Here is a 20392-nt window from a genome sequence, read left to right as displayed (position 1 = left end):
GTTTCTTTATCGAAACTTGATACAGCTGGTTTTTGTTTTAAGTTTGGAAGTGGATGTTTCAGTTTATTTAAGTGTAATCAACTTATTGGTTCTGGTATGCTTTGTGATGGTTTATATAAATTAAAACTTGATAATTTATTTGCTGAGACTTTATTAACCTTGCATCATAATATTGGAACAAAAGGTGGTTTAATGAATGAAAATTCTGCTTACTTGTGGCATAAACGTTTGGGTCATATATCCAAAGCTTGATCGGGCACAAATCTTAAAGCAAAATCAAGTTGCATGAGATTAGAAAGCTGCTATGCCACTACTTGGCACCAACGGGCCTATGTGTTAATTCATCGAAAGAGTTTCAAGTCCTTAAAAGGATCAAATGCTCTCTAATGCTCAAAGAGCAACAAAAAAGATAAAAAGAAACATAATGAGTCAATGATTCCGATTACTATTCAAGATAAAATGTAGAAAGGAAAAGAAAACCTAGCAAAGAACAACGACATGCAAAAAGCTAAGCCCAAAAAATGAAGATGTTCCATCTCCCGAGCCAAAGCTTGATATACATGAAGATTGACCAGGATGAAGAAGCAACATCCTTATAGACACCAAAGACAAAAGCTGTGAAGACATGATTCTATGCCTGCATAAGAAAGAGATCAACAAACCAAAGAGTTAATCATCCAACAAAAATGAATAACGTCTAAAAATAGACCAGGACACCTAAATGATCAAACAAATAGAAGGAACAACAACCAAAGGAAAGAATCTAGCCAAGTTGTCAACAGCCAAGAGAGAAACAATCATCCAACAACAACCACGGCCACAACCAATAGAACCAAAAGAACCATCCACGAATTCAAGGAATAGAGGTCCACACAACAAAAAGGCCATCAAGAAAAAAACACTAATCTACAACACACTATAGCTAGAGCATGCCACAATCTAAATATCAACATAAAAAACAAAAAAAACAAAATAAGACTCAAAAAACATATACGGAAGATAGAGAACCACCAACTACATAAACCACCAATAATTCCCAACCTCAAGAAGGAGAACAAAAAATACCCAAAAGACCAACAACAACAAATACAATAGAAAAAATAAATGATCCCACTGATACTAGAGAACTTCTAGAATTTCAATGGAAAATCAATGCAACACCTAGACCGAGGCAAATAAATAGAAACCATGCCCTCCAAGCTAATAAGCCCAACAAAAAGGAAGAAATAACCAACAATAGACAACGACTGGCCTGATCAAACCTCAACCCAAAAATAATATAGAAGACAAATTAAAGAAGTCTCAAATAAAATTAACTAATACAAAGATCCATCCACCAAACCAGCCAGCAGAAACTCCTAGAACATAAAACATGCCCCAAACATAAAACTCATAACAAAGCACCATGAAAAAAGAAAAACCCTCAACATAAGCGACAAAGATCCACCAACTCACCCACAAACAAAACCCCAAACAAAGATTATTTCAATATGATGTATGGGAAACCAATGCTATCCATCCTTACCATTCCCTTAATATCATGAAGATTATTCATGCTAAGATAAGTTATAGAGTTAGAAACCGAGTTGGCTTTTTTAGAAAACCAATCTTCAATCATATGCCCTCTCTCCAAATAGGAGAGATGATATATTGAAATGTTACAAAAGCTGCATAATTTTTTTGAATAAATAGTATAAAAAAGTTTATTACAAGACTTTTTGGATATAAGAGATACTAGCAATTTAGAATCCAACTCACTCCAAATGTTCCACCATTAGTTGTTAACACAAATCTGAAGAGCATAGTGAAGGGCCTACATTTCAGCCTTAATGAAAGAACATTTGGGAATCCAGGAAGCAAATGCAAGAACAAAACCTCCTTTGGAATCTCTAATAATACCACCATGCCCAGGAGCTCTTGTATTAACAAAACCATCAATGTTAACCTTATATTGATTTGAAATAGGCTTTCTCAAACAAAAAATAATAGGTTGACCATCAAAGCAATTATTACGATGGAATAATTAGTTAAAGAAAGCAACCCAAGAATAATTGCCATGTAAATGCTTAATTTTTAAGAGATTCACAGTATGAAGTTGGTGAATTTTATTTTTGAGACCAATGATAAATCTATCAGCACTCATGTTAATGCCTTAGTGCTTACTATTAATTATTCCACTCTATTCATAAATGCCAAAAAATTATGATAGGAACAATAGTAACAATTTGACCCTTAATGTGATTAGAAAACCAATTCTAGAGTATATCACTACAGGAAAACTGCCCATTACCGGACTAGTTGGCAGAAGGAAGAAGCGCGTGAGAGAGGGGGTGGGCGGGGTTCGAATCCCGCCGAAGGCGGGCAGTGTTCGCGGTTCACGCGGGCAGTCCGGTCAGACGGGTCAGGCATTCGCGGGCAGGCCGGTTCGGCGGCTTTCACGGCAGGCCGGCTCCGCGGTTCACGCGGGCGGCGGGCTCAGGGTCCTGAGGACCTGTGGTCGTCCGCGGAACAGGCGGAGCACGGTATAAATTTTTTTTTTTTGTTTTGTCGGCATTCCGGCGCATTAAAATTTCGACGGAAATTTTTTTCCGGCGAAAATTTCGTCGTAAATCCGCCGGAAATATTTTCGTCGGATTTTTTAATGCCGGAAGTCTTTTTACGACGCGAACCAAACCGGCGGAATTATTTATGCCGGAAATCCGCCGGAAATGCAATTTTCTGACGGATTTTTGGCCATTTTCCTACGAAAATGGCCGCCGGAAAATGACGTTTTTCCTGTAGTGTATCCAATCAATTAGAAATATTAAGCCTAAAGTTAATATTAAGAGCATAATCTAATAAAGCCCAAACTCTAGATGTAATAGGTATTATAACTCAAAATTTTGAAAACTATATTTTTACCTATAACGATCAAGAATTTATTCAAGAATCATTATAACTCCAAATCACAAACCGACTTTGCCATAACATATATTTTATTATGTTTTAGTTCCATAAATATTTTTATAATTTTTGGGCATTAGTGAAATTCCTTAAGAAATTAGCATATAACTGGTGTCCATTTCGCAAATCGATTTCATCATATTTTTTTTAAATAAAATAAATTATTTTATAAGTATTTTTCTATAATTTTTAAAGCTCAATAAGTATTTATACAAATTTTATATTGAAAATTGATTATAATATTATTATATTATTATATAAAAAGGGAATATATACAGTCACTTAAGTTAAAGTCATTTAAAATTCCTTTAAAGCTCATTTCATGCATTTTTCCCAAACGAGTGAAACCTCAGAGAAAGGTTTTGGGAGAAATAAGAGAAAAGAGAGGAGATAGAAAAGGAAGTTGGATTTTGGCAACTATAGAGCAATTTTTGGTTGTTAGCCCACTTGAGAATTTGCTCATCTTGAGGTAGGTTATATATATTTGCTTATTTTAGATTTCAATAATTTAATATTTTTAGTATTTTTTTGATCAAATTTATATTTTTGTTATCGAAAATGAGGATAACTTTATTTTTATAAACCTTTCACCGCATAACTTTTTATATATTATAGAGATTATTATTATAAATATTTTGAGTATATTCTAAAAATTGTTCTCCTTGTGATTTTGAAAAATAGCCATTATTGCTTACTCAAAAAATTATTTTAACATATAAACATAGTGCTTCAGTTTAATTAAAGCTTCATAATGATATTTTAAACAATCTCGGGTAGTTTTGGTTATGTTTGAAAATTATGCTTTTTTTGCTTTGTAGTATTTTTGTTGTCTACCATTACAGAATTTTGGTAATTTCTAAATTGTGTCCAATTATGTTTTAATTAATAAAACGCATTAAAAATATATTGTGAAGTGTTGTGATGTGATGCCAGATCCTATAGGCGATCGATGTGGGATTCTATTATATTCGTATCGATAAAGAACTGTTAAACTCATATCCATATAATGAAATTTTATAACAGTGTATGGATACTATCCATTAAGTCTATATTAATATCATATTGATATCTTAATTATATGTTCAATATATCATGTGCTCAACATGTTATATGCTCAATATGATTAATTAGTACAATATATCTATAATAGTAATAGTGAATCAATAGTGGTATCAATAATAATATCAGTAATAGTTCAGTAATAATATTGGTGATTATATCGATATAAGTAAATCTATGGACATTAATAGTAAATCAATGATGTAATAATAATCCATATAATAATAATGAGTCAATAATATATATTTAAGTAGTCACACTAAATAAGTAATAGTTTTATGTTTTCATGTATACTCACTATTTGATGGGTTGTGCTTATCGCATGGTTTGGCCTTTTTCTTTAATTAATAGGGATACTTTTGATTGCCCGTTTTGTGTTATCAGTGTTACACTGATTCTTCAGTGGTTTGTGTCTGGTTCCTTCATGTTATATGCCATGAGGTTATTGTTACAACTTCTGACTACTGTCCACCATCTCTAGTCTTGTTCTTTCATGTCTGCTCTAGGCAAAACCCGGGTGCAGTTTCTATCTTGGTGCTCTGGCTCCTTGCTTAATCTCAAAGAGGTTATTTCTTTAGGCTTCAGGGAAGTCTTACTGCCTTTATTTCCTTTACCACATGTTATCTGCAAGTTTATTTATCTCTTATCTCAGTACACCTGTCATATGATTTCTTTTTGGAGGTTCCTTTTGTGCAGATTTGCTGCCCAGATATGTGGTGTTACAATGATTGCATAGGGAGTTTCTCCACCTATTTTGGAGCTTTTGGGTGTTGTTTTCTTATAACCCTAGAATATTCTTAGGTTTTTTTTTTTTGTATATCTTAGTACAATGAACCATCGGCTCTCAGGTTTTATTTTGCTTTCTTTTATAGCTCTTAAGAGCATTAGTGAGTTGGATGTTCCTTTTAAGGACCTTGTAATCATTTTTTTGATATTAACACGTAGGCCCCTTTGTGGGTTTTAATTAAAAAAAAATTATTTCTATCATGGTATTTTTTAGTATCATATCAATATCAATAAATTGTTGACTCAGTAAAAAGAGTCGTCACTCTTTACCCGCCGACATAATAATAATTTCTTATAACTAACAATCGTTGCTCTGAAATTATTATATTAATGGATACCTCTAAACTATAGTATTTAAATTAAGGAAATCCCGTCAGCCCACCATGTTGTACAAGTCAATCAATCTCTAACCAATAGGTCAATAAGGCTTTACTTATCTTTTACGTGCATTATAATAAAAGTAATAGTGACCAACAATCAACCAATCACATATTCATTTCCATTCTCAAAGCTTGTATTAACAATATACTCGTAACAAAATACATACTGAGTAAAAAATGCATAGTTCCAAAATATAACCAAATTACCAAGGATTATTTCATTTCAAGACTTTTATCATACTAAAGTGCTATTTTTTAGAGTTCAAATTAGTTTCAATTCAATTAAAACCTCACAAACACTAAAATACATAATAGAAAATTTCTAGAAAATATTCATAATCTCAATCTCAATAATAAATAAAAAGTTACACAATGAAAGTTTTACCAGTGCAAAATTATTTAAATTTTTTTGTAATGAAAATTGAATTTTAATCAGAAAAATCTCAAAAACATTAAATTTTTTAATAGAGATAAGCATAATGTGACCTGCCTTAATCCAAATAACTTTTCCAACTGGCCCAATAGTTGAAATGACCCGAAGCAGCTCAAATCGGAGTTTACCTCACTAAAAACCTCTTTCTCTACTTCGGTTGGCTCAAAGTTCAAATGAAGTAGATTAGTATATTTTAAAATATATAAAAATTAAAATAAAGGCCTAGCACTACAATGATAGTTCATTTTTTTTTCAAAATATAGAGACTGGAGCACTACAATGTCACTATTAGTAGTCCAAACACAAAGCGCAAAGGCACTTAAATAGTAACAATTTTCAAATTTTATCAAAATTCACTCCGAACCTTTGAGACTCATTTTAGAGTACACCCAACCATTTTCAAGCATTAAATGACTTCAAAATACATGCAAATGAATTCAAAACATAAAATTCCAATTCTTGATCTTTTAAAATTTCAACTCTTTACTTTTTATATTTTCAAGTTCTTAAACCTCATCATATCCAATAGTAAAGTACAATTAGCCGCCATACTAATATGGGGAACCCTTGAAGCGGGAGCAACCAGAGGGAAGAGAAGAAAACACAAGAACAAAACTTAACCGGCCAAAAACCAACAAATAGTAAAAAAAAAACTTTATAAAAACAGAAGGAAAACTTTCTTGAAACACATGAAGGCATGATTAGACCGAAGGCGAAACCGGCCGAAGGGTGCAACCACAAACAGAGATCGCATAGGCAAAGGATCGAGGGTAGTCGGAGATAACCCTAGCAGTGCATTCGAGGAGCTAGCCTTTCTCAGAAAGATAAAAATTGAAGTTGACAAGTGCTAAAGTCGGTCACTAAGGAAAAGTCTTATTTTTTCTTTTTGAGCTTTCTCGATGTGTGAGTAAATTATGTAGGTGTTGTTGAAGAAAAAGTACACTAAAAAATTCTTTATAGTTTAAATCTAAGTTTTAATATCATTATTATTACCATTGAACATACTAAATATTTACAAAATCATTAGTGCTAGAAAATTAATGGATTTCTTGAATGCATAATAGAAAAAAATAAAAAATAAAAAGAGATAAAAATCCAAAACAGTCATAATGAAGTAAATATTACTAACTTACAAAAATAAACTTTGATAATGATAGATGCCAAAGAGTAAGAGAGCATAACCAAAGATGTGGCTGTGGAAGTGTAGGAGAAGGATGATGTGGCTACAATATAACTCCAACAAAACAATGGAGAAAAGAGTCAAAATTCAAAAGGAATAAGAGGACTTGGAAGAGGCAACTCATGATAATAAGATATGATAAGTCTCAACAAAATGCCACAATTTCTATAATTTAACCAGTCATACTTCTAAGTGCAAATTTTCACATATGCTTAAAAGAATGGAGTGAATTAATTCATCTCAAATGCTTATTTTGTACCCACATAAAGAATAAAATTTAAATTTTGTCTAGTTATAAGAGAAATGATATGAATTCTCTTGAAGGAATTTTTTTTTTCTTTTGAATATTCAATATGAGAAGCCTATCTATCAATAGAATATTTGGTTTTTCTCTTAAATAGAGTGCTGCAAACTGTTTGTAATTTTATTATAATAGCTCATTATGATTATGAACTCTATGATATGCACATCTCAGTTTTGGGATCCTTAAATTTTTGTCAAAGAAGGAGATGGTGAGAGCTTTATCTTGTTTCAATATACTATAACAATAGTAATAATTTTTTAGCAAACTTCTTTCCATATTAAGAATAGTTATAATTTTTCTTTCTATTATTCTATCATATTAAAGAAATTTTGAAATGAGACGAGCTCGAGTTCGAGCTCCGTATTTGACAGTTAAGCTGGACTCGAACACTCCCTGACTCGAGCTCGACTCGACTCGTTTGCACCCCTAATGGGAAAGGAATGGTAAAATTTGAGAAAGAAAAGCATACATATTAACCCTATCAAGTTTCACCCTATATCAATCATAACTACTTGGTAATTCAGATTTTTATTGTTAATTATTTAAATATTATAATGGAAATCAAAAAGAAAAAGAATTACTTGTCTAATTAATTAAAAGAATTTGTGTTTCAATTGATTGCAAAGGGAAATAGATTAATAATTAAAAACATATTAGTCAAAGATCTATTATAATACGTAGAATTAATACACCAAATGTCATAATGTGGATATGAGATTATGGTATACAAATATGATGATCATGCAGGATAAGCAATAAACGCATTAACTTAAATTAGATAAGTCAATAAATAAAAAAATTCCTAATTGATAATATGCATTAAAAATGAGAGAAATTATTGCGTGCGGGCACCGGATCGTCTGGAGGCGAATCAAGATGCACCATATCACCCAGTATACAGCAGTACACAACATCGGAACACTGCAAAACAATAATATGACACATTCTGATTCGCCTCCGACGGCATTTGGTAACCGCAATTTCTCCAAAATAGCTTAATATTTTTACGGTAAAATATGCCAACATAACGACAAAATTGCAAATATAATTTTATATCTTCTCAGGCCTGCACAAACTAGGCTGGTGGTTATTTTTATACCTTCGCCAGCTTTCAGAGATTAGGTGGTTATATTTATATATTCTTCGAGCTTTTTAGTAAAGCAAGCTGCTTAAAGTACGTACCTGGCATTAACGTCCTCAACCACTTTTCTCCTCGTCTATATAAAGATCAACTTAACGTTCATATCTCCTCATGAACTCAACAAAAGATCAATGGGCTTCCATCTCCATCTTCTCCTGCTGGTTCTCCTTCTCCCCTTCGCTAACTGCGACGAAACCATCTGCAGAAATCCCACCAAAAACAAGGATATATTATCTAGCATCAAAAAAGTCGTCAAAACTCTCGTCGAATTGACTCCTGCAACCGGCTATTCCGAGTACTCCTCCGGCAAAAGAGGCCAAGCCGTGCATGGCGTCGGCTGGTGCTCCCCGTATATCAATTCCATCAACTGCGCAATATGCGTTGCCGTAATAAGTGCAAACCTCCTAAATAGCTGCAAAGATAGCTTATTTGGCTCTACCTGGTCTGGTGACTCTTGCTACCTTCAATATGACTAGCTGTAGATATGGCTTAACATATATTGATAGGGAGGATAGGCTCTGGCCACGATGTGATCTTGCATATATGTACAGTATGGTTGTATGTGTAATTTCTAGAATAATTAAGCTCTATATAAGGATGTTGACAGCGATTTTCATTCGAGTGCCATCGAGGGCCTTTGATCGATTTAATCAAGCCATTAATCAAGCCCCGTCAAGCCAATTCAAGCTCGAATCAGCTCGTATTGAGTCGAATTAGACTCGACTGTGTTCGATTAGCCTGATTAGTCCATTAAAGGATACAAATTTCTATTCATATTTTTTTGTAAGTTATATATATATATATATATATATATATATATATTATGTTGCGTCCTGGAATATTCACGGCGGTAGAGAAATATATAGTTTAACATCTTTAAGGGTCCATGCCTTTTTCATGGCAGCCAACAATCTTTCATAATAAGGGCGCTGATCAATAGAATAGCCTACCAGAGAGAGGGACCAAAGAGTCGAACTTTCCGTAAGATTGCTAGACTTAAAAGAGAGCTTCAAGCTAGGAGGAACAAACGTCATGGGGAAAATTTCAGGATCTGGAGGAGGGCCAGCCAAGTTGCCAGCCCATGTTACAACGGGAGAAGAGGGAGGAGGATCGAGGACGGAAGTGTTAGGCCGGGGGAGGGGGAGGAAGTTGTTTGTATTAAGGGCCATTGTTGTGGAGGGAGAGGCGAACCTCTCCCCAGTTAAGAGCAGCTCAAGGAGCAGGAGACAGTGGCAGGAAGAAAGAACCTCAGAATTGCTTTCCTCATCTGGCTTATTTGTTACAAAATAAGACAAAAAATATATACAGAAGATAGAGAACCACCAACTAGATAAACCACTAGTAATTCCCAGCCTCAAGAAGGAGAACAAAAAATACCAAAAAGATCAACAACAACAAATACAATAGAAAAAATAAACGATCCCACATATACTAGAGAACCTCTAGAATTGTAATGGAAAATCAATAGAACACCTAGTCTGAGGCAAAGAAATAAAACCCAGGACCACCAAGCTAATAAGCCCAACAAGAAGGAAGCAATAACCAAAAATAAACAACAACATGATCAAGCCACAACCCAAAAATAATATAGAAGACACAAACTAAAGAAGTCTCAAAATAAAATCAACTGACAGAAAGATCCATCCACCAACCTAGCTAGCAGAAACTCCTAGAACTCAAAACATCCCACAAACCAAAAACTCATAACATAGCACCACGAAAAAAGAAAAACCCTCAATGGAAGTGAGAAAGATCCACCAATTCAGTCAAAAACCAAAACCCCAAACAATGATTATTTCAATATGATGTATGGGAAACCAATGTTATCCATCCTCACCATTCCCTTAATATCATGATGATTATTCATGCTAAGATAAGTTATAGAGTTAGGAACAGAGTTGGCTTTTTTAGCAAACCATCTGCAATTAAGTTGCCCTCTTTCCAAATATCAAAGATGATATTTGAAATTACTACAAAAGATGCATAATTTTTTTGAATAAATAGTATAAAGAAGTATCATTACAAAACTTTTATGTATACAAGAGATACCAGCAATTTAGAATCCAACTCAATCCAAATGTTCCACCATTAGTTGTCAACACAAATAGGAAGAGCATAGTGAAGAGCCTACATTTCGGTCTTAATGAAAGAACATTTGGGAATCCGGGAAGCAAAATCAAGAACAAAACCTCATTTAGAATCTCTAATAATACCACCACGCCCAGGAGCCCTTGTATTAGCATAACCATCAATGTAAACCTTATATTGATTTAAAATAGGCTTCCTCCAAAAAAAAAATAATAGGGTGACCATCAAAGCAATTATTATGATGGAATAAGTTAAACAAAACATGCTAAGAATAATTGCCCTGTAAATGCTTAATTTTCAAGAGATTTGTAGTATGAAGATGGTGAATTTATTTTTAAGACCAATGATAATTATGACAGCACTCATTGTAATGCCTTGGTGCTTACTATTTACTATTCCTCTCTATTCATAAATGTCAAAAAATTATGATAGGAACAATAGTAACAATGTGACCCTTAATGTGATTAGAAAATCAATTATAGAGTATATAAAAACAATTAGAAATATTAAGCCTAAAGTTAATATTAAGAGCATAACCTAATAAAGCCCAAACTCTAGAAGTAATAGGTATTATAACCCAATAATAATAATAATAGGTATTATAACTCAAAATTTTTATAACTGTATTTTTATCTACAACGATCAAGCACTAGTGAAATTCCTTAAGAAATTGGCACCTGATGGTACAAGTGGGGGTTTTGGGACCATCAGGTGTCCGTTTTCCAAATCGATTTCATCATATTTTTCTAAATAAAATAAATTATTTTATGGATATTTTTCTATAATTTTAAAACTCAATAAGTATTTATACAAATTTTATATTAAAAAATAATTATTATATATTATATAAAAAGGGAATATATATAGTCACTAACTCAAAATTTTGAAAACTATATTTTACCTATGACGATCAAGAATTTATTCAAGAATCATTATAACTCCAAATCACAAACCGACTTTGCCATAACATATATTTTATTATGTTTTAGTTCCATAAATATTTTTATAATTTTTGGGCATTAGTGAAATTCCTTAAGAAATTAGCATATAACTGGTGTCCATTTCGCAAATCGATTTCATCATATTTTTTTTAAATAAAATAAATTATTTTATAAGTATTTTTCTATAATTTTTAAAGCTCAATAAGTATTTATACAAATTTTATATTGAAAATTGATTATAATATTATTCTATAATTTTAAAACTCAATAAGTATTTATACAAATTTTATATTAAAAAATAATTATTATATATTATATAAAAAGGGAATATATATAGTCACTTAAGTTAAAGTCATTTAAAATTCCTTTAAAGCTCATTTCATGCATTTTTTTTCAAACCAGTGAAACGTCAGAGAAGGGTTTTGGGAGAAATAAGAGAAAAGAGAGGAGATAGAAAAAGGAAGTTGGGTTTTGGCAACTATAGAGTGATTTTTGACCGTTAGCCTAGTTGAGAAATTTGCTCTTCTTGAGGTAGGTTACATTTTGCCAATTTTAGATTTCAATAATTTTGTATTTTTAGTATTTTTATGATCAAATTTGTATTTCTATTATCGAAAAATGAGGATAACTTTATTTTGATAAAACTTTCACCACATAACTATATGTTATAGAGATGGTTATTATGAATATTTTGAGTATATTCTAAAAAAATTTTCCCTTATGATTTTAAAAAATAGTCATTTTGGCCTACTCAAAAATTTATATTAACATTTTTTTAAGGGAAACCCACAGAAGGGGCCTACGCGTTAATTAAGAAAAATATTACAAGTCCTTAAGGGGAACTCAATCTCACTACTTCTCAAAGAGCTACAAAAATAAAGAGAAAAGAAAACTACAAGCTCGAGTTCCCTGCTAGAAAACAGTACAAACAAACCTAAGAACATGCTACGGTGCTTAGGGAGAAGCACCTAAAAAAAGGGAGTAAACAAAAAGCAGCCAAAATGCTCTCAGCTACAGGTCTCCAAGAAAATCTTCCATTTAATCGACCAAAAATGAACCTACAAACTAACATGATATACAAAAGAAAAAGAACAGACAATATAGCAAATAAAGTTCATAGACTTAAAATTAGATGGACTCGAAAAGGATACAGCCGAATGGAGGTAGACCACCTCACATCCGAAAGAGACCAAGAGCCAGAAAGGAACTGCAACAATAAGGAGAACAAACCACATTTCCCAACAACAATGACACACCCAATGTCCATATACATGGGGACCACCCAATTAATCCAATGAACTAGCAGAAGGTCAGCCAACACCCCGGCATAGAAAAATTCCTCCAGCATACCAACATGAAACAATCAATCCAGCCAACGCGTAAAAACAATCCAACCAAAATGCAAAAAATAAGCCAGCCCGCCGGCTAAGACGAAAACCTCCAGCAAATGACTAGGAAGCCACAACACTAGTAAACTCGAAACAGCAAACCAACAAAAGGCTTACAATTAACCAGCACCACCAAAAAACCACCACTCTAGCAAACTCGCAACGCAAAGACGAAGAAGGGGGCAACCCAACATAAGCTTCAACCACCACACCCGTGACAGTCCCAGGAAAGTGCCAGTTCACCAGGCAAAGGAAAGACACATTCATCTCATGCCACCAAAAGAAAAGATAAATCGAGCAAAAGAAAAAATCCAAGCCAAACCCTCTAAAACCAGAGAGAGGCCCAGCCAAAAAACAGTGCCCATAAAAAAGAAGGGAACACAGCCACCAGAGCATTAGGAGTCCCAAAAAATTAATGATTAACATATGGTAACCCAATTTGATATAATCTAATCAGACCTTGGATCGAGATAGGCAACTGTTGTAAAGAGAACTCAATAATATTGGGCCAATTGCAGCCCAGCTTAGCCAAAGCCTGAGTAAAGGCATTGCCCATCTCCAAGATGGTCGAAACAGAGCAGTTAAGAGAGACCAAGAACTCCCTAATACTCCTAATATAGAAAAGAAAGTGAGAGCAAGTGCTATCCTCCAAATTAATAAAACTTAAATCAAAGTAAGAACTAACCTCCAGAATAATATTATTAAGATGAAGAGTACCAAAGATATTTAAACTCTGAAGAATAGCAGTCAAAAGGGCCCCATTTCTATCTCCCCCGTTAACTATGCTAGCAAAGCCCAAAATAAAATTACCATTATGGTCTCTAATAAGACCACCCACAGAAGAATTATTCCCCACATAAACACTATCCACATTTAACTTAAGAGAGTTAGGGAAGGGCTTACTCCAATTAATACTAGTAGAAAACCTTTGATAATTTGCACCATCCAAGGTAATAACAAAGGCCCCAAGAGTGAAAGGAAAATGCTTAAATTTTTTTAAAGATAGTAAATTGACAGAAAAAAGAGCAGTGACCTTATCCTTAACTTTTTGAATGATTCTCTGATGATTCATAGCAATCCCATTGAAATGTGAATCATTTCTCTCCAACCAAAGGAACCAAAGAATCAAACCAGGAATCAGATTCCGAATATGACCTTTATTCCTAACCAATCAACCATCAAGCAAGTTGAGAACAAAAATATTACAACTATAACAATTAAATTGAAATAAGTCCTCAAAGAAATACCAAACCTTCATAGCAATGGGGCCCAAAATAAAAACGTGGTGCATATTATCAACATGGCAACAACATTGGAATCTAGATGAAATAATAAAGCCACGTTTCCTCAACATCTCATCCGTAGGAATGTACTTGTGGAGAATTCTCCAAATAAACACAGATATAGTAGAGGGAAAGCTCTTGTGCCAAATCATTTTAAAAATCTTAGTAGGTTCATTTTTACTTCTTAAAGAATGCCAAGAATCTTTAATTCTAAAAAGCCCATCTTTAGAAAGAGTACAAAGTAAAATATTCTTCGAGGTGAAATTAAGAGGAATCTTAAGAATCAGCTGAACAATAGAAGCAGGAAGAACATCAGTAAGCTTCTCCAAATCCCACCCATTATCAGAAAAGAAAAAGTTAGCCTTCACATTATCAATGGAAAAAGTATTAAAAAAAAGAATCCAATGATTGGCCATTAAACCAACGGTCTTACCAAAAGAAAATATTACCTTAAACGAAAGAAGGCTCCACTTTCCACTTAATCAAACAAAGCCGATGCCACACCTTAGACTGGCCTTTGGAGAAATAGCACCCGGATTGATGAATCCCCCCACAATACTTGGCCATCAAAAAATTTGCCCAAAGACTCACATTAGATCTAAAGTTGTACCATATTTTAAAAGAAAACAAATAAGCCAAATCAAACAAAGTCTTACACCCAAGAGCCCCTTCTTACAAAGTCCCACAACAATTAAACCAACACGTCCAATGAATCTTAGAAGAATTAGCAGTACATTTACAAAAGAATTTATTAAAAATTCTATCAATACGATTGCACACCAACTTGGTAGAAAAAAGAGTTTGAAAGCTATAGACCGGAATAGAAGAGAGAACACTTTTGATAAGAATGAGACTGCCACCAAAGCTTAAAAATTTGAATCCAACGAAGAAAGCCTATTCTGAATAATAAAAATTAAATCATCAAACAAAAAAAAAACTTCTTCCTACCCTTAAAAAGAGGAATACCGAAATATTTCAAAGGTAAAAAAGCTTAAGAAAAACTAGTTAGGACTTTAATATCCAAAACCCGGGCGGAAGGAACATTATTAGCAATGATTAAACAACACTTATTCTTATTAAAAGCAAGGCCACTAACAGATTCAAACTGATCAAAACAATTTAAAATTTTAACAATCTTATTCTTCGAAGCATTCAAAAATACAATAAAATCATCAGCAAAATATAAATGAAAAATTTTAATGCCACCTAAAGTTCTGAATTAAAGACTAGGACATTTGAGAAAAAGATCCGAAAAACCCTTAGACAGGTAATCCGCAGCAATAATAAAGATCGCAGGAGATCGAAATGGGATCACCTTGTCTCAGACCATGCGAGGCTTTAAAGAAACCATGACTCTTACCATTCACTATAATAGAGAAAAAGGGACTTTTAATACAAGCTTTGATAAGAGAAATGAACTTATCATCAAAACTAAATAAGCTCAGCATTTTATAAATAACATCAGTTAATATTATCATATTTTTTAGCAATATCCAATTTTCAAACCATGTTACCACCTCTGACCTTAACATCCAAGTTATGACAAAATTCCTGGGCCAGCAAAATATTATCAATAATGGCACGCCCTTTCACGAAACCCATTTGGTAAGGAGAGATGAGTTTAGGCAAAAGCAAAGTAAGGCAGTTCATCAAGATTTTGGAAAGTAATTTATAAAAAAATAGTGCACAAACTAATGGTCTAAAATCATTCCATGAATTAATAGCATTATTTTTAGGGATAAGGACAATCGAAGTAGAGGAAAGAAACTTCGGAATAGGAGTACCATTAAAGAAATCAATCACAGCCGAAGTAATATCATTAGAAATAATATGCCAAGTTTTCTGGAAAAACTTAGTAGTGAAACCATCCTGACCCGCCACAGAATCTGCATTCATGTCAAACAAGGTTTCATTAATTTCATCAATAAGAGGGCAATTAGATAAACTACAATTGTCCTCTTGAGAAACTAAGTTTGGGATAAAAGAAGTATCATGAAATGTAGCATGAGTAAAAGACTTATTGAGATGATTTTGAAAAAAATTAACAGCAAGATTAGCAATCTCATTAATATTCTCAGTAACTGAACCATCATCCCGAGAAATTTTATGAATACGATTAATAGCCCATTTCTTATTAACCAAAGCATGAAAATATCTAGTGTTATTATCACCTTCCACTAAATGTTTGACCGCAGTTTTCTATTTCCAAAAGATTTCTTCCTGAGCTTGAAGCTTACATAGATCCACTTTAGCCTCATTTAAAAGAGCAAGATTGGACATAGAGGGGTCCAACTGACAAAGATCCTCAATAGAGTTAACCCTATCTTCAACAAGTAAAATGTTCGAAAAAAATATTCTTTAAAATGTTATGGTTCCACCAGTTCACAAAAAGCTTTAACCTCTTCAGCTTAAGCCAAAGTATAGTCATACCAGAAATAGAATCATCAGGAAAAAGGAGAGCCTGCCAATTATTTTGAACAACATCAAGAAATGACTCATGTTGCAACCACATATATATTCTAAAATTGAAACTGAGAAGGCGCACCCGTGATATTAACTTTAACTTTGATAAAAAGGGGAGAGTGATCAGAGAGGGTATGACTAAGGTGATCCACCTTAGTCATGTTGAAAAAGTTAATCCATGCATTATTAAAAAAAACTCTATCCAACCATTGCCATAAGTGCCCATGATGCCAAGTGAAATTATTACCTGAAAAACCAATGTCGATAAGGTTACAAGTCATGATAATGTCATTAAATTCTTCCATAGACTGATAAATAGGAAGAGAACCCCCAATACGCTCCGACGGGTTCGAAATAGTATTGAAATCACCACCAACCAATCAAGGAAGGTTACAAACACTATGAAAATTCACAATTTGTTCCCATAAAATTCTTCTAGAATAACAGGAAGAAGAAGCATAAACAAAGGAAGCACATCATTGAAAGTTAGAGCATTTAATGTTACAGTGTAAAACTTGAGGGAAGTCACCGATAACATCAATTCTAACAAAATCTTTCCAAAACACCCAAATTTTGTTGGCAACATTCGACATAGCATGATTAAAGCCCAAATATTTAGCAGTGCCCAATAATTTATTAACAGAAATAAGTGATTCTAACAAAACAAGAATATAAATATTATGAATACGACATAAGTTTTTAACTCTAAATTTTGAAGAGGGCCAACCAATACCCCACACATTCCAAATGATGGCATTAAACATAATAAAAGAAAAATTAATGAGAAGTATGCGAATGGGTATTCCTAGGAGACTGTAAAAAGACATTTTTAGGTTTCCTACCCCTCTTACCATGACCCTTAGAAAAGCTCAAATCATGATCTTCTCTAGCATAACATTTAGCAATAATATCCACTTCAGTGTCAGTAAAAGCATCACAGTGATAATGATTAGTTAATAGCAACTCACTATCATGAAATTTACCTGAGGACTCCAAAGGAAGCCTCTCACCTACCAAATAAAAAACACCATCTTCCCCAGTAGAAATGTTCCTCTTAATACCTTCACAGCAATCCTTATCACGAATAGATTGAGCAAGAGTAAGGGATAAATCTTTCTCCTGCAAAATAGGATCACTTCGCATAATAACAATATCATTAATAGTATTAGGATCATTCTCCTTAGAGGATTCAATGTCCCCAAGGTCAAGAACAACTTCAAGATTACCCGTATTATCCACAGGCAAAGCATTCTACCACATTTCTTGTTCTAAGGGAGAAGGATCCCTATTAGAACTACCATCATCCTTAATAACCATAGTAGACAAATTAGGAGCAAGATTAGAAGAGAAATCAGGAACAGTATTACCATTCTCATTAATAGTAGAAATAATAGAATTCTTATCATGATTAGGCACATTAATAAGAGTAGCAATATTAATTAAATTTTCTTCCAGGTCCTTAGCCAAAGGAACCTCCACCACCTGATCACCATTATGATCCACCGTATCCTTAGAACCATTACCAACCTCTTTTTGAACTAAAGTCATGTCATCCCCACCAAGATTAGATTTGGAAGAAACTTTCTCCTTACGGAGGTTAGGATGTAATCGAAAACATTCATTAATCTCATGTCCATGCATCTTACAATGTGAGCAAAAGATAGGTAAATTTTCAATCTCTACTTTTTGAAAATAGCCATTCAATTCCGATCCAAGCCAAATTTCATGAGGATGCTTTTTCTAGACATCAATTTCAACCAAGACACGTGCCACAGAAGGCCTAGATAAAGATGCAGTAGCTTAATCAGTTTGTAAGGGTCTACCAAACATAGAAGCCATACCAAATAAGATATGCGTGTTAAAAAAATGTAAACGAAGATTAGGAAATGAAATCCACACCGGGGCAATGGGAGACTCCTCCCTCACATCAAAATTTGGTGACCATTTAAGCAGGCTCATTTGACAACCATGAACATTGTATGAATGCCGTGAGAAAATGCAACTATAATCCAAATCATTAGTCAGTTGAATAACACTGTGACGAGGATCCAACAAACCCACATTAAAAGATCTAGAGAGTTTAAGGGCAAGAAAAAATTTGAGAATCACATCTAGATTTGGCCTTCGTAAAACAAATTTACCTACAAGAGTAAACGCAAATGGTGCAGCAAGAAGGGAGACAACAGACTCCTCAAACAGTAAAGTTGTACAGCCTTGTTGACCTCATTTTTTTTTATTCTCACCTCTCGAGGTGATATACTTTTTCTAACGAGACAATTCGATTTTAGAATTCAATTTTTAAGTCCCAAAGAAAACTAATATTTTTAAAATATGTTTTCAAAATTCCACCAACAAGCCTTTAAATGAAGAATGCACAAAATGAACCCTAGGAGTCGCAGAGGAAGAGCCACCCGACACCACATCCTTGAAGGAACGAGTCTTAGCAGTGGGGGTCAAAGAAACAAGCGGGATGGACGACGTCGAAGATGTCATCTCCCCCCTCTCGAACACCAACGGAAATATAAAACCACAGATGGACAAACAAACAAGGAAAACCCAAAAGAAACAAGGAGCCAGGAGGGGAACGAGGTTACCACAGGAACAGCAGACGAAGAAAGGCAAACGAAAAAGACCGGAGAAGAAGGATCGAAGGTCACCCGAAAGCCGAACACAAGGACGCCACGAAAATGCAAATTATATGTTCAATATATCATGTGCTCATGATGTTACATGCTTAGTATCAGTAATAATCTGATCCTGTAATTTTGCTTCTTTAATATACGGGCTTTGCCCCAAAATTTACCGAAAAAAAATAAGAGAAATGATATAAATTCTCTTGAAGGAAATTAGTCTTTCCCAAGTGCTATAAACTGATTGCAATATTATTATAATAGCTCATTATGATTATGAACTTTATGATATGCACATCTCAGTTTTGGCATCCTTAAACTTTTGTCAAAGAAGGAGATGGTGAGAGGTTTATCTTGTTTCAATATACTTGATCAAATATTTAAGAATAGTAATAATTTTTTAGGAAACTTCGTGTCATATTAAGAATAATAGTAATTTTTCTTTGTATTATTCTCTCATATTAAAGGAATTTTGAAATGAGACGAGCTCGAGTTCGAGCACCGTATTTGACAGTTGAGCTTGACTCGAATACTTCCTTACTCGAACTCGACTCGTTTGCACCCCTAATAGAAAAGGAATTGCTAAATTCGAGAAAGAAGAGCACACATATTAACTCTTTCAAGTTTCACCCTATATCAATCATAACTATTTGGTAATTCAGTTTCTTTTCTTGTTAATTATTTAAATATTATAATTGAAATTAAAAAGAAAAAAATTACTTGTCTAATTAAAAGAATTTGTGTTTCAATTTTTGGATTGTAGCTCTTATGAGCAATAGTGAGTTGGTGGAGTCTTTTAAGGATTTTGTAACCGATGTTTTAAATGAACATGTAGGCCCCATAAGAGGATTTTAACCAAAAAAAAATATTAGTCAAAGATCTGTTATAGTTGGTAGAATTAATACACCAAATGTCATAATGTGGATATGAGATTATGGTATACAAATATGATGATCATGCAGGATAAGCGACAAACTCATTTACTTAAATTAAATAAGTCAATAAATTAAAAAATTCCTAATTGATAATATGCATTAAAAATGCGGGAAATTATTACGTGAGGTCACCAGATCGTTCGGAGGGGAATCAGGATGCGCCATACCACCTGGTATACAGCAGTACACAGCATCGGAACACTGCAAAATAACAATATGACGCATTCTGATTCGCCTCCGAGGACATTTGGTGACCTCAGGTAATAATTTTTTTAAAATACCTGCAAACATAACGACAAAATTGCAAATATAATTATATATCTTCACAGGCCTGCACAAACTAGGCTGGTGGTTATTTTTATACCTTCGCCAGCTTTCAGAGATATGGTGGTTATATTTATATATTCTTCCAGCTTTTTAGTAAAGCAAGCTGCTTAA

Source organism: Dendrobium catenatum, unplaced genomic scaffold, assembly GCF_001605985.2.
Source record: "Dendrobium catenatum unplaced genomic scaffold, ASM160598v2 fragScaff_scaffold_390, whole genome shotgun sequence".
In the NCBI taxonomy this organism is placed as follows: Eukaryota; Viridiplantae; Streptophyta; class Magnoliopsida; order Asparagales; family Orchidaceae; genus Dendrobium; species Dendrobium catenatum.
The sequence above is the reverse complement of the archived record's forward strand: the minus strand, read 5'-3'. Positions refer to the sequence as shown.